The sequence below is a fragment of the Cervus elaphus genome, chromosome 1 (assembly GCF_910594005.1).
Source record: "Cervus elaphus chromosome 1, mCerEla1.1, whole genome shotgun sequence".
Classification (NCBI taxonomy): domain Eukaryota; kingdom Metazoa; phylum Chordata; class Mammalia; order Artiodactyla; family Cervidae; genus Cervus; species Cervus elaphus.
Window position 1 is genome coordinate 47,406,289 of NC_057815.1, and position 17,543 is coordinate 47,423,831.

Below are 17,543 nucleotides of genomic sequence, written 5' to 3' on the forward strand. Positions count from 1 at the left end.
TACCTCCTACGTTCCTGAAAAAGCAAACTAGGATAAAGAATGGGCTATCCTCTGCACATAGGAGGGACACACAGACATGCCCCGGCTCAGAGCAATGCCACTCTGTGAGACTGAAATTTGCTGGACACCAATTAACCAACCTTTAGTTATCTTTTAAATATTTACTTGCTTTAATTTTTAAAATTTAAAATTTTTTTATTTTTATCAAAGTATAGTTGATCTACAATGTTGTGCCAATCTCTGTCATACAGCAAAGTGCCCCAATTTTACACATATATACACTCTTTTTTTAAACTACTCCTTTCCATTATGGTCTGTCCCAGGAGACTGGATGTAGTTCCCTGTGCTATACAGTAGGATATTTATCCATTCTAAATGTAATAGTTTGTATCTACCAATCCCAAATTTCAGGTCCATCCCTCTCCCAGACCGTGCCCCACTCAGCAACCATAAATCTGATTTCTGTGTCTGTGAGTCTGCTTCTGTTGTGTGTTTGTTTTATTTTTTTGCCATACCACATGGCTTGCGGGATCTTAGTTTCCTGACCAGGGAGGAAACCCAAGCCCCCTGCAGTGGAAGTATGCAGTCTGAACTACTGGACCACCAGGGAAATCCCTGTCTCTGTTTTGTCCATTATTTACCTGCTTTTCTAAAAGATAAACTAGAATAGAAAGCCCAACACTATGCCAGTATATAAATATACATATACATGGATATTGGGGTCAAATATAGATGTATTGATGAAAATGAATGGGAGAGAAAAGAGTTTTATTTGAGCCAAACTAAAGACTATAGCCCAGCACGCAACCTCTCATATAACTTTGAGGACCTGCTCCAGAGAAGCATGGTTTTGGACACAGTTTCACATCTTGTTAGAACAAAGAACATCAAACAATTCAGGAATATATCCCTTTGAGGTTTCAAAAAAATTAAAAATGTTCAGCATGTACACAGAGAGGCAGTATGGCTTTGGCACCTGGGAAGGGTGTCTTATCATCAAAGGAGCACCAGCATGCGTGTCTGCAAAGGGAAGCATTTAATCTTTATTTTTAACATGGACATTTTTTACTTCTGATCAATGTACCCTTTTCTTTAATAATTAAAGCATTTGTACAATGTGTGTTTGATAAGCCATAAACAAACTGATTTAGTTAGCACAAAATTCAAGTTAACTTATGTATAAACCAGAATGACTTTCTCATACCTCAAACCTCAATCTGTGAACATTTTTTCATCAGATGGACATCTGAGGTTGCAGTAGTGCTGAAGTTTAATTAAAAATTAAGGTGAGACTTCTCTGAAATGATCAGGGGCCCTTGGGTTCTCAGACTTAGTGTGAAAAATATGATTCTATTCACAGACATTGGATCAGCTTGCCTGCCTCCATCACTACCCCCTGACCCAATCCATTCTATCCCACACATCACTGCCTATTCATCTTCCTCCGTGCTTCACCCTCTTCTTCTCCTGCTAAAAATCCTCAGTTCCAATGGGATACCCACCCGAGTTCCTCACCACAGCTAATGTTATATCATGGCGCATTACCAGATTCTTGATTTAGCACACACAACCCTTCCTGCCAAAAACCCTCCTCCTCTTCTCCATTTATCTGTCATCAAAGCCTTCCTGGCTTGGTCCCTGAATGGTGTTTCCATCAGGTGGCACCCTGAAACTCCTTTGCTACTGAAATCAAATGGGGATGATTGTCCTTATCTTTGTGTTTGCATCTAGTCTCCCCAACTAAATAATAAATTTCTAAAGTGCAGAAATTTTTTCTGTTCTAGACATGCATTTGCATCCTCAGTGACTTGCATACTGTGTGTATAGCGGCATTTTGTGACAATATAAAGTGGATTTGTGTGCACCTTTTTAAGAATCTCATCAATTACATATAAAGGTTCACATGCACTGACATTTAATTCACACAAAGGAAGGGGAGAAAGGCAAGGATAGAATGTAATTGTGACCAGTATTTAGAGCTAAGAATCTGATCAGTGTATCCAGGGTTTGTTGAAAATCTGCTGTTACCATGTGCTTGTCAGGATTCTTCTGTGATAGTGTAACAGTGCAGCAAACTTTCAGCAACATGCAAGGAATATGGCCTACTTGGTTTTGCCCATAGTGAGTTACAGAACTTTGTCTGAAAGAATTCACCTTCACAGAGATATATAACTATCTATATACATATATATATAGAACTCTCTCTATATATATATCTATATAAATAAATATATATTTGTTGTTGTTTAGTCGCTAAGTTGTGTCCAACTCTTTTGCACCCCCATGGACTGTAGCCTGCTGGGCGCCCCTGTCCATGGGATTTCCCAGGCAAGAATACTGTATACTGCAGTGGGTTGCCATTTCCTTCTCCAGGGGATCTTTCTGATCCAGGGATCAACACACATCTCCTGCATTACAGGCAGATTCTTTACCGCTGAGTCACCAGAGAAGCCCCATGTATATATATTGTTTCCCTGGTAGCTCAGATGGTAAAGAATCTGCCTATAATGCAGGAGAGGTAGGTTCGATCTCTGGGTCAGGAAGATCCCCTGGAGAAGGAAATGGCAACCCATTCCAGTATTCTTGCCTGGAAAATTCCATGGGCCGAGAAGACTGGCGGGCTACAGTCCATGGGGTTGCAAAGAGTCGGACTCAACTGAGTGACTAACACATACACACACACACATATATATGGACTGGATGAATTCCAGTTGAACTATTTCAAATCCTAAAAGATGATGCTGTGAAAGTGCTGCACTCAATATGCCAGCAAATTTGGAAAACTCAGCAGTGGCCACAGGACTGGAAAAGGTCAGTTTTCATTCCAATTCCAAAGAAAGGCAAAGACAAAGAATGTTCAAACCACCGCAGAACTGCACTCATCTCACATGCTAGCAAAGTAATGTTCAAAATTCTCCAAGCCAGGCTTCAATGGTACGTGAACCATGAACTTCCAGATGTTCAAGCTGGATTTAGAAGAGGCAGAGGAACCAGAGATCAAATTGCCAACATCTACTAGATCATCAAACAGGCAAGACAGTTCCAGAAAAACATCTATTTCTGCCTTATTGACTACGCCAAAGCCTTTGACTGTATGGATCACAACAAACTGTGAAAAATTCTTCAAGAGATGGGAATAGAAGACCACCTTACCTGCCTCCTGAGAAATCTGTAAGCAGGTCAAGAAGCAACAGTTAGAACCGGACATGAAACAACAGACTGGTTCCAAACTGGGAAAAGAGTACGTCAAGGCTATATATTGTCACCCTGCTTATTTAATTTATATGCAGAGTACATCATGAGAAATGCTGGGCTGGATGAAGCAAAAGCTGGAATCAAGACTGCTGGGAGAAATATCAATAACCTCAAATACGCAGATGACACCACCCTTATGGCAGAAAGTGAAGAAGAACTAAAGAGCCTCTTGATGAAAGTGAAAGAGGAGAGTGAAAAAGTTAGCTTAAAACTCAACATTCAAAAAACTAAGATCATGGCATCCTGTCCTGTCACTTCATAGCAAATAGATGGGGAAACAATGGAAACAGTGACAGACTTTATTTTCTTGGGCTCCAAATCACTGTAGATGGTGACTGCAGCCATGAAATTAAAAAACGCTTGCTCCTTGGAAGAAGAGCTATGACCAACCTAGACAGCATATTAAAAAGTAGAGACATTACATTGTGAACAGTTCAGTCGCTCAGTCGTGTCCGACTCTTTGTGACCCCATGGACTGCAGCATGCCAGACCTCCCTTGCCATCAACAACTCCCAGAGTTCACTCAAACTCATGTCCATTGAGTCAGTGATGCCATCCAACCATCTCATCCTCTGTTGTCCCCTTCTCTTCCCACCTTCAATCTTTCCCAGCATCAGGGTATTTTCCAATGAGTCAGTTCTTCACATCAGGTGGCCAAAGTACTGGAGTTTCAGCTTCAGCATCAGTCCTTCCAATGAATATTCAGGACTGATTTCCCTTAGGATGGACTGGTTGGATCTCCTTGCAGTCCAAGGGACTCTCAAGAGTCTTCTCCAACACCACAGTTCAAAAGCATCAATTCTTTGGTGCTCAGATTTCTTTATAGTCCAACTCTCACATCCATACATGACTACTGGCAAAATCATAGCTTTGACTAGATGGACCTTTGTTGGCAAAGTAATGTCTCCACTTTTTAATATGCTGTCTAGTTTGGTCATAACTTTTCTTCCAAGGAGCAAGTGTCTTTTAATTTCTTTTATATTCTTATTTTCATACTAAGTTTTCAAAGTCCTGTGTATTTTTTCCATTCACAGCTGGTGGGTGCTAGAGCCAGCCCACACACTTTGTTGACAAAGGTCCATAAAGTTAAAGATATGGTTTTTCCAGTAGTCATGTGAGAGTTGGACTATAAAGAAAGTTGAGTGCCGAAGAATTGATGCTTTTGAACTGTGGTCTTGGAGAAGACTCTTGAGAGACCCTTGGACTGCAAGGATATCCAACCAGTCCATCCTAATGGAAATCAGTTCTGAATATTCATTGGAAAGACTGATGCTGAAACTGAAACTCCAATACATTGGCCACCTGATGTGACTCATTGGAAAAGACCCTGATGCTGGGAAAGATTGAAGGCAGGAGAAAGGGATATCAGAGGGTAAGATGGTTGGATGGCATCACTGACTTAATGGACATGAGTTTGAGCAAGCTCCAGGAGTTGGTGATGGACAGGGAAGCCTGGTGTGCTGCAGTCCATGGGGTCGAAAAGAGTCGGACACGACTGGGCAGTTGAACTGAACTGATGGACCAGATGAAAAGAAAGAAAGGAGTTGACCCACACTTTGAGATTAGCATTCTATATGATTTTCTCTATAGCTAATTTAGTCATAAATAGATGCAACTGTAAATACTAGAATGTATAAAAGGTTCTGAAATAGAATTCCAGTTCCTCTATTCTGAGGAAATGGTGAGGCTCAGGGTGGTCCAGGGAGCCACTTTGGCTGGATTTGTTCTCTTTGCTGCCTTGCTTTTCCAAGTTCTCTCAGCATTATTCTGTGGTTTTGTGCTATTCTTTGTTGGGGCTGCAGCTTCTTTCTTTTGAAATGTAACTAGTATATTCTGAATCCTGGATGCCAGGGGATCTGAACCTATGGTTGGTAATCAGGATTGATCAAGCTAATTTGACTGACAGGTGGGCATCCCCATCATCCTTTGCCACTGTGCACACCTCTTTCCTGACACTACGACACTATTCAAGATGACTCTCCTTTAGAAACTGGCTGTTCAGTTAAAGATTCTTAATCTTAGCTCCTTAAATTCTATGTATTCATTTTAAATATAATCTATGTCTGCAAAGCCTTTACTTCCAGCCACTGTGGTTGGCAAGATATCAGCTACCTACTTTTCTGGTTAGCCCAGAAAAGGATTTTTTCTGTAACCTGAGTCTTACTTCATATCTTAGATCTTAATAATCTTCAGGATAATTTTCATTATGTTGCCAAAACTCAGCCTCTGTTCACTGGTACCAATAGAAACATAGAGACAGAATTTTGGGTGAAGTAAAAAGAGTAGCTTTTTTTTGCTTTGCCAGGCAAATGGGGTTAGAGCAGGCTAGTGCCCTCAAGACTGTGTGACCTACCCTGGAGGAGGTAGCAAGGAGTTTTAGAGCGTTCAAGGAGCAGGGCGTGATCAGCTCGTGGACTGTTCTCAGACTGGTTGGCATCAAGGTGAGATTTCAAGCATTGTCAACCTTCTGGTTTCAGCCAGTCTAGGGTCTATGTCCTTGCGGTTTGTAGTTTTCATCTGCAAGGGGTCTGCCTCCTATAAAAATAACTTAAGAATGTGTGTCAGGCCTTTCCCTATATTTTTCAGTGAACTGGGAGTTCCGTGATTCTGCTATGTGGCAGAATTATAGTCTAAACTGTTACCAGCTCCCCAGCCCAATAACTATTCTTTGTTTCAGCATCTTCACATTTCCCAATCATTAACTCCAGTCAACTTTTTACTTCAAAAGACAACACCACAGCGGCTTGTACATGGTTTCGATTGTCTTCCTTGCCATCATGCTAGGCATATTTTTCTCTCTTTGACAAGTAGAGCTGTTTCACCCATAGCTTGCTGTTGTTGTTCAGTCACTAAGTCATGTCCGACTCTGCAACCCCATGAACTGTAGCACGTTAGGCTCCTCTGTCCTCCACTATCTCCCAGAGTTTGCTCAAATTCATGTTTAATTGAGTTGGTGATGCTATCTAACCATCTCATTCTCTGCTTCCCCCTTCTCCTTTTGCCTTCAATCTTTCCCAGCATCATGGTCTTTTCCAATGAGTCAGCTCTTCGCATCAGGTGGCCAAAGAATTGGAGCGTCAGCTTCATGTGTAGCCTACCTTCTGAAAAATGCTTCCCCTTTTGGTGCATACTGACCCCTGTGGCTCCCCTCCCCCTCACTTTCTAGGTCAGATCTTCTTTAATCCCCACAAACTTAGCATTAAACCCAGTCTCCTGACAGTAGTAGATCAGAGCTGTAACTGCCTCATGTGGGCTCCAATAGCACAATCTTATACACACAGAACTAACATGGGAAACTCAGAATCATACAAAATAAAGGCAACTAAATACTAAATTATAGGGAATAGGCTCTGCAGTAAGGGCAGGAAGACAAGAGAAAATTATAAGGGCTGGGGAAATTTTTCAAAAACAGTGGACTTAGGAACTTATTCCAAAGATACACTGGCAAAGCTATGAAAAAATATAGGTGTCCTATAAAATACACGCTATTGGCATGGCAAAGACTAGACACAGAAAACATCGTAGGTTGAATAGCCTGTGGATCAGGTATGTATGGAATAGCAACTGTTAAAAAAAGAATGACAACCATATGTTCAACTTTGGAATGATTGTCAGGAAAGATTGTTCACTGTAAACCGCAAGATTCAGCAGAGTGTATGTAAAATACAGATAGAGGCTTCCCTGGTGGCTCAGATGGTAAAGAACCCGCCTGCAATGCAGGAGACTCAGGTTCAATCCCTGGGTTGGGAAGATCCAGGTAACATATACTAACTTTTATCTAAAAAAGGGTAGATAATACAAGTATATATGTATTTGCTTATATTTAAAATAAAAAGCAATGGGAGGACAAACAAGCAAGTAAAAAGTAATGCATAACCTTAGGGTGATGGAGGAGACAGGAATAAAAACTAGATTTCTCTGAATGTACCTATATTAGTGATTGATTGCTACATAATAAATGATTCCCAAAATGCAGTGGATTAAAACAGCAATAAATTTTTATTATATCACATGAGTCTGGAGAGTCAGGAAGCCAGGAGAGACTTAGCTGGCTGGTTCTGGCTCTGGGTATCTCACGTGACTGTAGTCAAGATGTTGGCTTGTGTTTCAGTCACCCAAAGGCTTGCCTGGGTGAGAGGACCCACCTGTACAGTGGTTCCTCACATGGTTGCTGCCAGGAGGCCTTTGTTCCTCACCACATGGGTCTCCTCTCTCCACAGGCTGCTTGAACATCCTCCTGATATGACAACTGGCTTCCTCCAGCACAAGCTATCCAAAAAGAGCAGAGGAAACCACCATACCTTTTGTGGCTTAGTCTTGGGAGTCACGTACAGCTATTTGGGTCTCATTTCATTTGTTAGAAGCAAGATACTGAATCTAACCTACACTCAAAGGGAGGGAATTAGGATCCATCTTTGCAAGGTGTGTTAAAGAGTTTGTGTACATATGTAAAATCATCACAGTATCTAATCTTATACATTTGAGTTTGGAATATATATATATATATATATATATATATATATATATAATGTTTTTTATAATCACGAAAGTAAATTGAGCAATATTAAATAAGGAAACTATAATTCCTAAACATTGAGAGCAAATAAACCTAAACATATATCAAGTTGACAGTGTAAACAGAGATAGTAATTACTTCAATTATTTTAAAACAGAGTAATTTGACTATACAGTCCTAGAAGAATATATCAAAAGGATAAAAAGAATTATAAAGAAATCTTTAGCTGTTTTCAGTAGTTGTAATATTATTATTCTTAAACTATCAAGCATATTTCAGAATGTATATTATCCATATATATTTCACTAGTATATACACTACTAGTGTCATTCTGAAACTATTGTTTGTGTGTGTGTACCAGGATATATCAAACAAATAATTATGTTAATATATTTAGAATCCAAACCTTTGAGCAGAAGAGGAGAGATAAAAATATAAAACTGAATGAGTCCAGTGGAAAATTCTATAACCTTAAATTTGATTTGAATAATTAATAAGATCTTACCTTATATTTTCTTTTAAAAAACATATTTCTTTGCTCTGTTCACTGAAAAGGTCTAGAAGTCATGAATAACCACAAAATAATGAATATCCCTACACTGAGACTGTGTTCTCCAAATAGAATTTTCAACAAGGGAAATCATGCCTCCTTGTATGACTGATTTCCAGGCTGAGACAGGAAACAACAGTGAGAGCCTTGAAACACTGTTGAACTGGAAAGTAAAGCTGTCATAGACCTCAGGGATTGTGTCAGAAAAATCCAGGAGCCATTTCAATAATCTTCCACTAGCCAAATATGGGATACGTGAACATAAATAGCAATAATAATTGTAGTAGTAATAACTACTACAGTGCCACATTGAATATATTAACATCCCTGAGTTCAAAATGATACCTTAAAAAGTAAATAAATAACTAAGTTATGCCCTTTGGAAGATGTCGAGGAACCAGAACTAATTACTGGGGAAACTGTTAAAGAAGAAAACGGAAGGGAAAGAAACAAGTATTTATTCTGCTTTTCCTGTTTAGATGATAGCTCAGGAATTCCAGCTAAAATAGTTTGAGCCAAAGAAATGCTACAGCTAGAATATCACCACTCTGCAATCCCTGATGAAAAATGGATTCAATTTGGAGCTAGAGATTAAAGTTCACAGAGAGGGCATTTCGGAAGAGATGATGGATGTAAATTGCAGGACAGCTGGACCAAGCAGGAGTTCAGGAAGGTGGATGGATATCCGGAAGTGTTCTTATCTCTGCCTTTGCTGACATGGTGTCCTGCAGAAGCAGGGCCTTTGTCATGGCGCCGACACACACACAGACACACAGACAGACACACAGACACACACACACCCCCACCCCCCTACCCACCGCCGGCAGGTCTCATGCCTCCTGTTGTGATGCATCAGGAAGGACTCAACCTGATCACAAAATACTCTTACCAAAAAATCAAACTCGAATCTGATCTAGCCTCAGGATCCAACTGTCACCAGCAAAGTCCATTCACAATTCCTGGGAAGTAAAAATAAAATCTGGGTTATTAAATAAAAGCAAGCCCAGATGGTGCGGTGGTAAAGAGTCCGCCTGTCAACGCAGGAGATGCAAGAGATGTGGGTTTGATCCCTGGGTTGGGAAGATTCCCTGGAGGAAGAAATGGCAAAACACTCCAGTATCCTTGCCTGGAGAATTCCATGGACAGAGGAGCCTGGTGGGTTACAGTCTGTGGTGTTTAAAGAATTGGACACAACTGAACACGCATTCCCGAATAAAATAAAGTCTAACTTTTTCTTTTCCTTTGTATTTGGTCTAGTTTCACTTGTTCACAGGATGCTGTCAGAGGCCTCACACCTGGTACTTCAGACCAGAGTTCCCTGCGGGAAATGGCCGCATGAACGCTGACACCTCAGCTGGACCAACCCTGTGCAGAAGCTGCCCACAGACACTCAACTCAAGATGGCGGCTGTGAACCGTGTGCAGAGACGCTGCACCCGCACTGTCACGTGACGCGTGAGCCGCCCAGCTGTGCCCACCCCTCCCAGAACTCCGCCCCCTCAACCCTCTAAAGCGGCTCCGCCCACCACCTGTCTAGGAAGTGTGTGCTCTAGAGCATAAGCTCATACCTCTCCTTTCTCAAAGAATAAATCTTTCCTTTGCTTCTGAGTTGAACAGAGTCTCACTCTATTGACTCAAATGAGACCAGGCAGGAGGACTCTTGCTGGGACCCAACTCAGGATGGTCAGTAATACAGTGACCTGTTTACAGGAAACACAGGGGAAGGAGGAAAATATTAAATATTAATGACAGCACAGGGATGCAGTGCACCAAAACCAAAATATGACGAATTCTGCAGAACTCTTATACGCAGCTTCTTCAACTAATAAATTGTAAGGAAGACAATAAGGTTATAGAGGAGTCATAGATAAAAGAGACTCAAGAGACATATCAACTAAAAACAATGAATGAAACCTGTTTGAATCTTGATTCAAACAAATCAGCTTTAAGCTGACTTATTTATTATTTATTTATTTGCATTGGAAGCTGTGAATTTATTTATTTGGTAAATACCTGTTGAGCACCTACTCCATGCCAGGTACAAGGATACACAGTGAACAAAACAAAAAACTTCCCCGCCATCACAGCATCTGTGATTTAGTGTCTTACTTCAGAAGGGCTTCCCTGGTGGCTTAGTTGGTAAAGAATCGGGATGGAGGCACTTGTACACCTGTGGCTGATTCATGTCAGTGTATGGCAAAAACAACCACAATATTGGAAAGTAACTTAGTGATTATATATTTATTTTTGACTGCACTGGGTCTTTGTCGCTGCATGGACTTTCTCTAGTTGCAGTGAGTGGTGGCTACTCTTCATTGTGGTGCAGGGGCTTCTCATTGTGGTGGCTTCTCTTGTTGGAGAACGTGGGCTGTAGAACACATGGGCTTCCGTAGTTGTGGCTCACAGGCTCTAGAGCATGGGCTCAACAGTTGTGGTGCACGGGGGCTTAGTTGCTCTGTGGCGTGTGGAATGTTTATGGACCAGGGATTGAACCCACGTCCCCTGCACTGGCAGGCAGATTCCTATCCACTGTATCATCAGGGAAGTCCCAAACAAGCCAAGTTTAAATATATAAATATACAGGCCTACCCTTTTTATTGTGCTTCCCTTTATGGTACTTTACAGTTATTGCGGTTTTTACAAATTGAAGGTTTGAGGCAACTCTGTGGTTGAACACATTTATTGGAACCATTTTTCCAACAGCATTTGCTCCTTTTGTGTCTCACTTTGGTAATTTTAGAGATATTTCAAAACTCTCATTACTATTAAATTTATTATGGTGATCTTTGACAATACTATTATAACTGTTTTGTGGTGTCACAAACCATGTTCATGTAATGCAGCATTTTTTTTTTTTTCTGGTCACATTGCACAGCATGCAGGATTTTAGTTCCCTGACCAAGGATTGAACCCTCATCCCCTGCATTGGAAATGCAGAGTCTTAACCACTGGACTACCAAGGAAGTCTCAACACGGCGAAATTTATTAATAAATGTCATGTGTGTTCTGCCTGCTCCACACATTGGCCCTCTCTTTAGGCCTCCGTGTCCCCTGAGGCAAAACAATACTGAACTAGACCAATTAATGGCCTTCAAGTGTTCACATGAAAGGAAGAGTTGCACTTCTCTCACTTTAAATCAAAAGCTGGAAATTATTAAACTTAATGAGGAAGACATGTTGAAAAGTGAGATAGGTCTAAAGCTAGGCCTATTGCCCCTAATGGTTAGTCAAGCTGTGAGTGCAGAAGAAAAGTTCTTTAAGGAAATTAAAAGTGCTTCTTCAGTGAACATATGAATGATATATTGACATATATCATTGACATAATGATATAATGACAACTATAGTGCTGATTTGCAGAAAGTTTCATTGGTCTGGATAGAAGATCAAACCAGTCACAACTGTCCCTTGAACCAAAGCCTTATCCAGAGCAAACAAGGCTCTAGTGCTCTTTAATTCTATGAAGACTGAGAGAAGTAAACAAGCTTCAGAAGAAAAGTTTGAAGCCAGCAAAGCTTGGTTCAAAGGTTTAGATAAAGAAGCCCACTCCATAACATAAACATGCAAGGCGAAGTAGAAAGCGCTGATGTAGAAGCTGCAGCAAGTTATCCAGAAGACCTAGCTAAGATAATTGATGAAGGTAGCTACACTACATAACAGATTTTCAGTGTAGACAAACAGTCTTCTGTTGGAATAAGATGCCATCTAGGACTTTCACAGCTACAGAGAAGTCAATGCCTGGCTTCAAAGTGGCAAAGGACAGGCAGACTCTTATTCGGGACTAATGCAGATGGCAACTTTAAGTTGAAGTCAGTGCTCATTTACCATTCTGAAAATCCTAGGGGTCTTAAGAATTACCCTAAATCTACTCTGCCTGTGCTTTATAAATAGAGCAACAAAGCCTGGATGACACCACATTTGTTTACAAGATGGTTAACTGAATATTTTAAGTAAGTCCACTGTTGAGAGCTGCTGCTCAGAAAAGAAGATTCCTTACAAAATATTACTGCTCTTTGACAATGTACATGGTTATCCAAGAGCTCTGATGGGAGAATGTACAATAAGATTAATGTTGTTTTCATGCGTGGTAACAAAACATCCATTTTACAGCCTGTAGATCAAGGGGTAATTTCAGTTTTCAAGTATCATTATTTAAGAAATAAATTTCAAGAGACCAAGATGGCAGAGGAGTAGGTGGACCTGGAGTACATCTCTCTCCACTGATATATCAGGAATACACCTTTAGACACAGAAGTGCATGCAGAACACCAGCTGAGAGCAGGCAGGAGTACCTGACGAGAGGAAAAGAGTATATAGGCCCACGCAAAACTCAATAGGATGAAGGAACTAGGGGGACAAACAGGAGTGTTAGTAGGACTGGACCTGCCCTCGGTGGGTGGGGGAATGGAAGAGGGGTCCAATCCCCACATCTGGGCAATTGTCTGAGTCATAGGAGAAATGTTTAAGGTTGAGAGTGAAACAACTGCTCTGTGGCAGCCTAAATGGAATGAGAATCAGACAGTCCTTGCCGCAGCCACACACACCCCGGACAGGGAAGCAGGTCCCCTAGAAGGCACAGTGGCTGGGAGCTGGAGTTTAGGGATTGTGGAGCAATCCCAGGGCGAGGGCTGCTGTTGACTGCAGAGAGATGGATCGAGGGGATGTGAGGGAGGAGATTGTGGAGGGAAATGCCTGTGGAGGAAAGCTGGGCAGCCATGGAAGCAAGGTGACACTGCTGAGTCACACGTAGAGGGTGGAGCCATCACCATAGCCTCTCTCCCCCCACACGGCAGCATCTGGTAGCTGAACAATAGAGATGCCCGCCCATCAAACGCCTGACACACTGAACCACAGAGTAGGACCCCAGCCAGGGCACCCCTGTAAGTGCCTGATGTGTGGATCTACAGAGAGGACGCTAGCCAGGGGGCCTCTGTAAGTGCCTGATGTGTGGATCTACAGAGAGGACCCCAGCCAGGGGGCCCCTGTAAGTGCCTGATGTGTGGATCTATGGAGAGGACCCCAGCCGGGGGGCCCCTGTAAGTGCCTGATGTGTGGATCTACAGAGAGGACCCCAGCCAGGGGCCCCCCTCTATGTGCCTGATGCACAGAACAACAGGCAGCCTGATGCTCCAGGCTAATGAGCCCTCTAAGTGCCTGAATGGGCAGAGCTACAGAGAAAGACTGGCCAAAGAGGCCTTCTGATCGCCAGCTATAAAAGGCTCAAAAAAAGATTCTGACAGGGGTATAACTCCTGCAGCAGAGGCAGTCTGTGTCCCTGAACATTTGGTGCTGCCAAGGTCCCCACAAACCAAGTGCTGCGTCACCTTCATGTTCAACTCTCACTGGGTCAGAGCTGCCAGAGGCAAAAAAAGTCTTGCACCTATGTGCACAGGGTCACTGATGAAAGAAATCAAAGATGACATAAACTGATGGAGACATAGTCCATGTTCCTGGGTAGGAAGATTCAATATTGTGAAAATGACTATACTACCAAATGCAATCTACAGATTCAATGCAATCCCTATCAAATTACCAATGACATTTTTCACAGAACTAGAACAAAAATTTCACAATTCATATGGAAACACAAAAGACCCTGAATAGCCAAAGCAGTTTATAGAAAGAAGAATGGAGCTGGAGGAATCAACCTTTCAGACTTCAGATTTTACTACAAAGCTACAATCATCAAGACAGTATGGTACTGGCACAAAAAACAGAAATAGAGACCAATGAAACAAGATAGAAAGCCCAGAAATAAACCCATGCACCTATGGGAAACCTTATTTTTGACAAAGGGCTACATGTAAAATAATGAAATTAGAACACTTCCTAACACCACACACAAAGATAAACTCAAAATGGATTAAAGACCTAAATGTAAGACAAGAATTTATAAAGCTCTTAGAGGAAGACATAGACAGAACACGATGACATAAAGCAAAGCAAGATCCTCTATGACCCACCTCCTAGAGTAACGGAAATGAAAACAAAAGTAAACAAGTGGGTCCTGATTAAACTTAAACGCTTTTGCACAGCAAAGGAAACTATAAGCAAGGTGAAAAGACAACCCTCAGAATGGGAGAAAATAATAGCAAATGAAACAACTGACAAAGGATTAATTTCCAAAATATACAAGCAGCTCATACAACTCAATACCAGAAAAACAAACAACCCAACTGAAAAGTGGGAAAAGACCTAAACAGACATTTCTCCAAAGAAGACATACAGATGGCTAACAAATACATGAAAAGATGCTCAACATCACTCATTATTAGAAAAATGTAAATCAAAACTACAATGAGATACTACCTCACACTGGTCAGAATGGACATCATCAAAAAGTCTACAAACAAAAAATGCTGGAGATGTTGTGGAGAAAAGGGAATGCTCTTGCACTGTTGGTGGGAATGTAAATTGATCCAGCCACTATGAAAGACAGAATAGAGATTCCTTAAAAAAACTAGGAATAAAACCACCATGTGACCCAGCAATCCCACTCCTAGGCATATACCCTGAGGAAACCAAAATTGAAAAAGACACATGTATCCCATTGTTCATTGCAGCACTATTTACAATAGCTATAACATGGAAGCAACCTAGATGTTCATTGACAGATGAATGGATAAAGAAGTTGTGGTATGTATACACAATGGAATATTATTCAGCAACAAAAAGAAATGCATTTGAGTCAGTTCTGATGAGGTGGATGAACCTAGAATCTATTATACAGAGTGAAGTGAGTCAGAAAGAGAAAGATAAATATTGTATTCTAACACACATATATGGAATCTAGAAAAATGGTACTGAAGAATTTATTTACAGGGCAGCAATGGAGAAACAGATATAGAGAATAGACTTATGGACATGGGGAGAGGGGAGGAGAGGGTGAAATGGATGGAAAGAGTAACATAGAAACTTACATTACCATATGTAAAATAAGATAGCCAACGGGAATTTGCTGTATGGCTCAGGAAACTCAAACGAGGGCTCTCTATCAAGACCTCAGTGGACTAAGTAACTGCAGATGTGGTAGCAATAGTAAGCAAACTAGAATCAAAAGTGAAGCCTGAAAAAAAAGGGGGGAAAAAAAAGTGAAGCCTGAAGATGTGACTAAATCGCTGTCATCCTCATGATCAAATTTTCACAGATGAGCAGTTGTTTCTTATGGATGAGCAGGGAAAGTGGTTTCTTGAGATGGAAGCTACTCCTGGTAAGGATACTCTGAAGATTGTTGAAATGACATCTGAAGGTTTTGAATATTACCTAAACAGCAGGGTTTGAGAAGACTGACTCCAATTTTGAAAAAAGTTCTGCTTTTTGATAGAATTTTACCCATGCTATCAAACAGCACTGCATATCACAGAGAAATCATTCATGAAAGGAGAAGTCAGTTGATATGACTAATTTCGTTGTTGCCTTATTTAAAGAAATGGCCACAGCCACCTCATCCTTCAGCAGCTTCCACCCTGATCCGTCAGCAGCCACCAGCATCAAGGCAAGACCCTCCACCAGCTAAAAGATTACTGCTTGCTGAAGGCTCAGATGATGGTTAACATTTTTTAGCAACAAGAACTTTTTAAATTGAAGTATGTACACTGTGTTTCTAGACATAATGCTATTACACACTCAATGCTGCTGCTGCTGCTGCTGTCATTTCAGTCGTATCCGACTCTGTGCGACCCCATAGACGGCAGCCCACCCTGGGATTCTCCAGGCAAAAACACTGGAGTGGGTTGCCATTTCCTTCTCCAATGCATGAAAGTGAAAAGTGAAAGTGAAGTTGCCCAGTTGTGTCCGACTCTTAGCGACCCCACGGACTGCAGCCTACCAGACTCCTCTGTCCATGGGATTTTCCAGGCAAGAGTACTGGAGTGGGTTGCCATTGCCTTCTCCAACACACTCAATAGACTACTATATAAAGTAAGCATAACTTTCATATGCACTGGGAAACCAACAAATTTGTGACTTGCTTTATTGCGATCAGTTCAGTTCAGTTCAGTCGCTCAGTCGTGTCCGACTCTTTGCGACCCCATGAATTGCAACACGCCAGGCCTCCCTGTCCATCACCAACTCCTGGAGTTTACTCAAACTCACGCCCATTGAGTCGGTGATGCCATCCAGCCATCTCATCCTCTGTCGTCCCCTCCTCCTCCTGCCCCCAATCCCTCCCAGCATCAGGGTCTTTTCCAATGAGTCAACTCTTCGCATGAGGTGGCCAAAGTACTGGAATTTCAGCTTCAGCATCAGCCCTTCCAATGAACACCCAGGACTGATCTCCCTTAGGATGGACTGATTGGATCTCCTTGCAGTCCAAGGGACTCTCAAAAGTCTTCTCCAACACCACAGTTCAAAAGCATCAATATTTTGGCGCTCAGCTTTCTTCACAGTCCAACTCTCACATCCATACATGACCACTGGAAAAACCATAGCCTTGACTAGATGGACCTTTGTTGGCAAAGTAATGTCTCTGCTTTTTAATATGCTGTCTAGGTTGGTCATAACTTTCCTTTCAAGGAGTAAGCATCTTTTAATTTCATGGCTGCAATCACCATCTGCAGTGATTGTGGAGCCCCAAAAAATAAAGTCTGACACTGTTTCCACTATCTCCCCATCTATTTCCCATGAGGTGATGGGACCAGATGCCATGATCTTAGTTTTATTGCGATACATGAATATAAATATGTGTGTGTCAATGGGATAATTTTTACTTCTAATCAGATATTTGATCACATTAAGGAATTACTGTTCATTTTTAAATGCATGTCATGGTATTGTGTTTATTTGTTTATTTTTAAAAAAGAGTCCTTATCTTTTATCTGAGATTTTTTTCTTCAAAATAATCTGGGGAGCAGGTGGAAGAATAAATGAAACAAGATTGTCTATGTTGCAGTCATTGAAGCTGGGAATTGGTTATGCTATTCTCTCTACTTTTGTGTATGTTTAATTATTTTCTCAATAAAAAGAAAAGAGGGACTTCCCTGGTGGTCCAGTGGTTAAGATTCTCCCCAGTGCAGGGGGAGTGGGTACAATCTCTGGTCAGGGAACTAAGATCCTTCATGCCTCACAATGCAGCTAAAAACTTTAAAAGAAAGAAAGAAAGAAAAAACAGAGTGGGGACTGATGGTGATTACTGAAAGATGAATTGGAGTTGGTTGACCAGGAAAAAGGGGACACGTGTTCAGGAGGTCAGGAAACACAGTCATTCACACAGAACTTTTGTAACCCT

At 41.4% G+C, this 17,543-nt stretch overlaps 1 long non-coding RNA gene across 4 annotated transcripts in view; it reads left to right on the forward strand.

Annotated features, from left to right (window-relative positions):
- Positions 1-9,914, forward strand: part of LOC122693731 — an 87,466-nt gene extending 77,552 nt beyond the window's left edge. For all 4 annotated transcript variants that reach the window (XR_006341003.1, XR_006341001.1, XR_006341004.1 and 1 more), the window contains one exon: positions 9,579-9,914. This is a non-coding gene — a long non-coding RNA (uncharacterized LOC122693731). The remainder of the gene's footprint in view (positions 1-9,578) is intronic.
- The last annotated feature ends 7,629 nt before the right edge of the window (positions 9,915-17,543 follow it).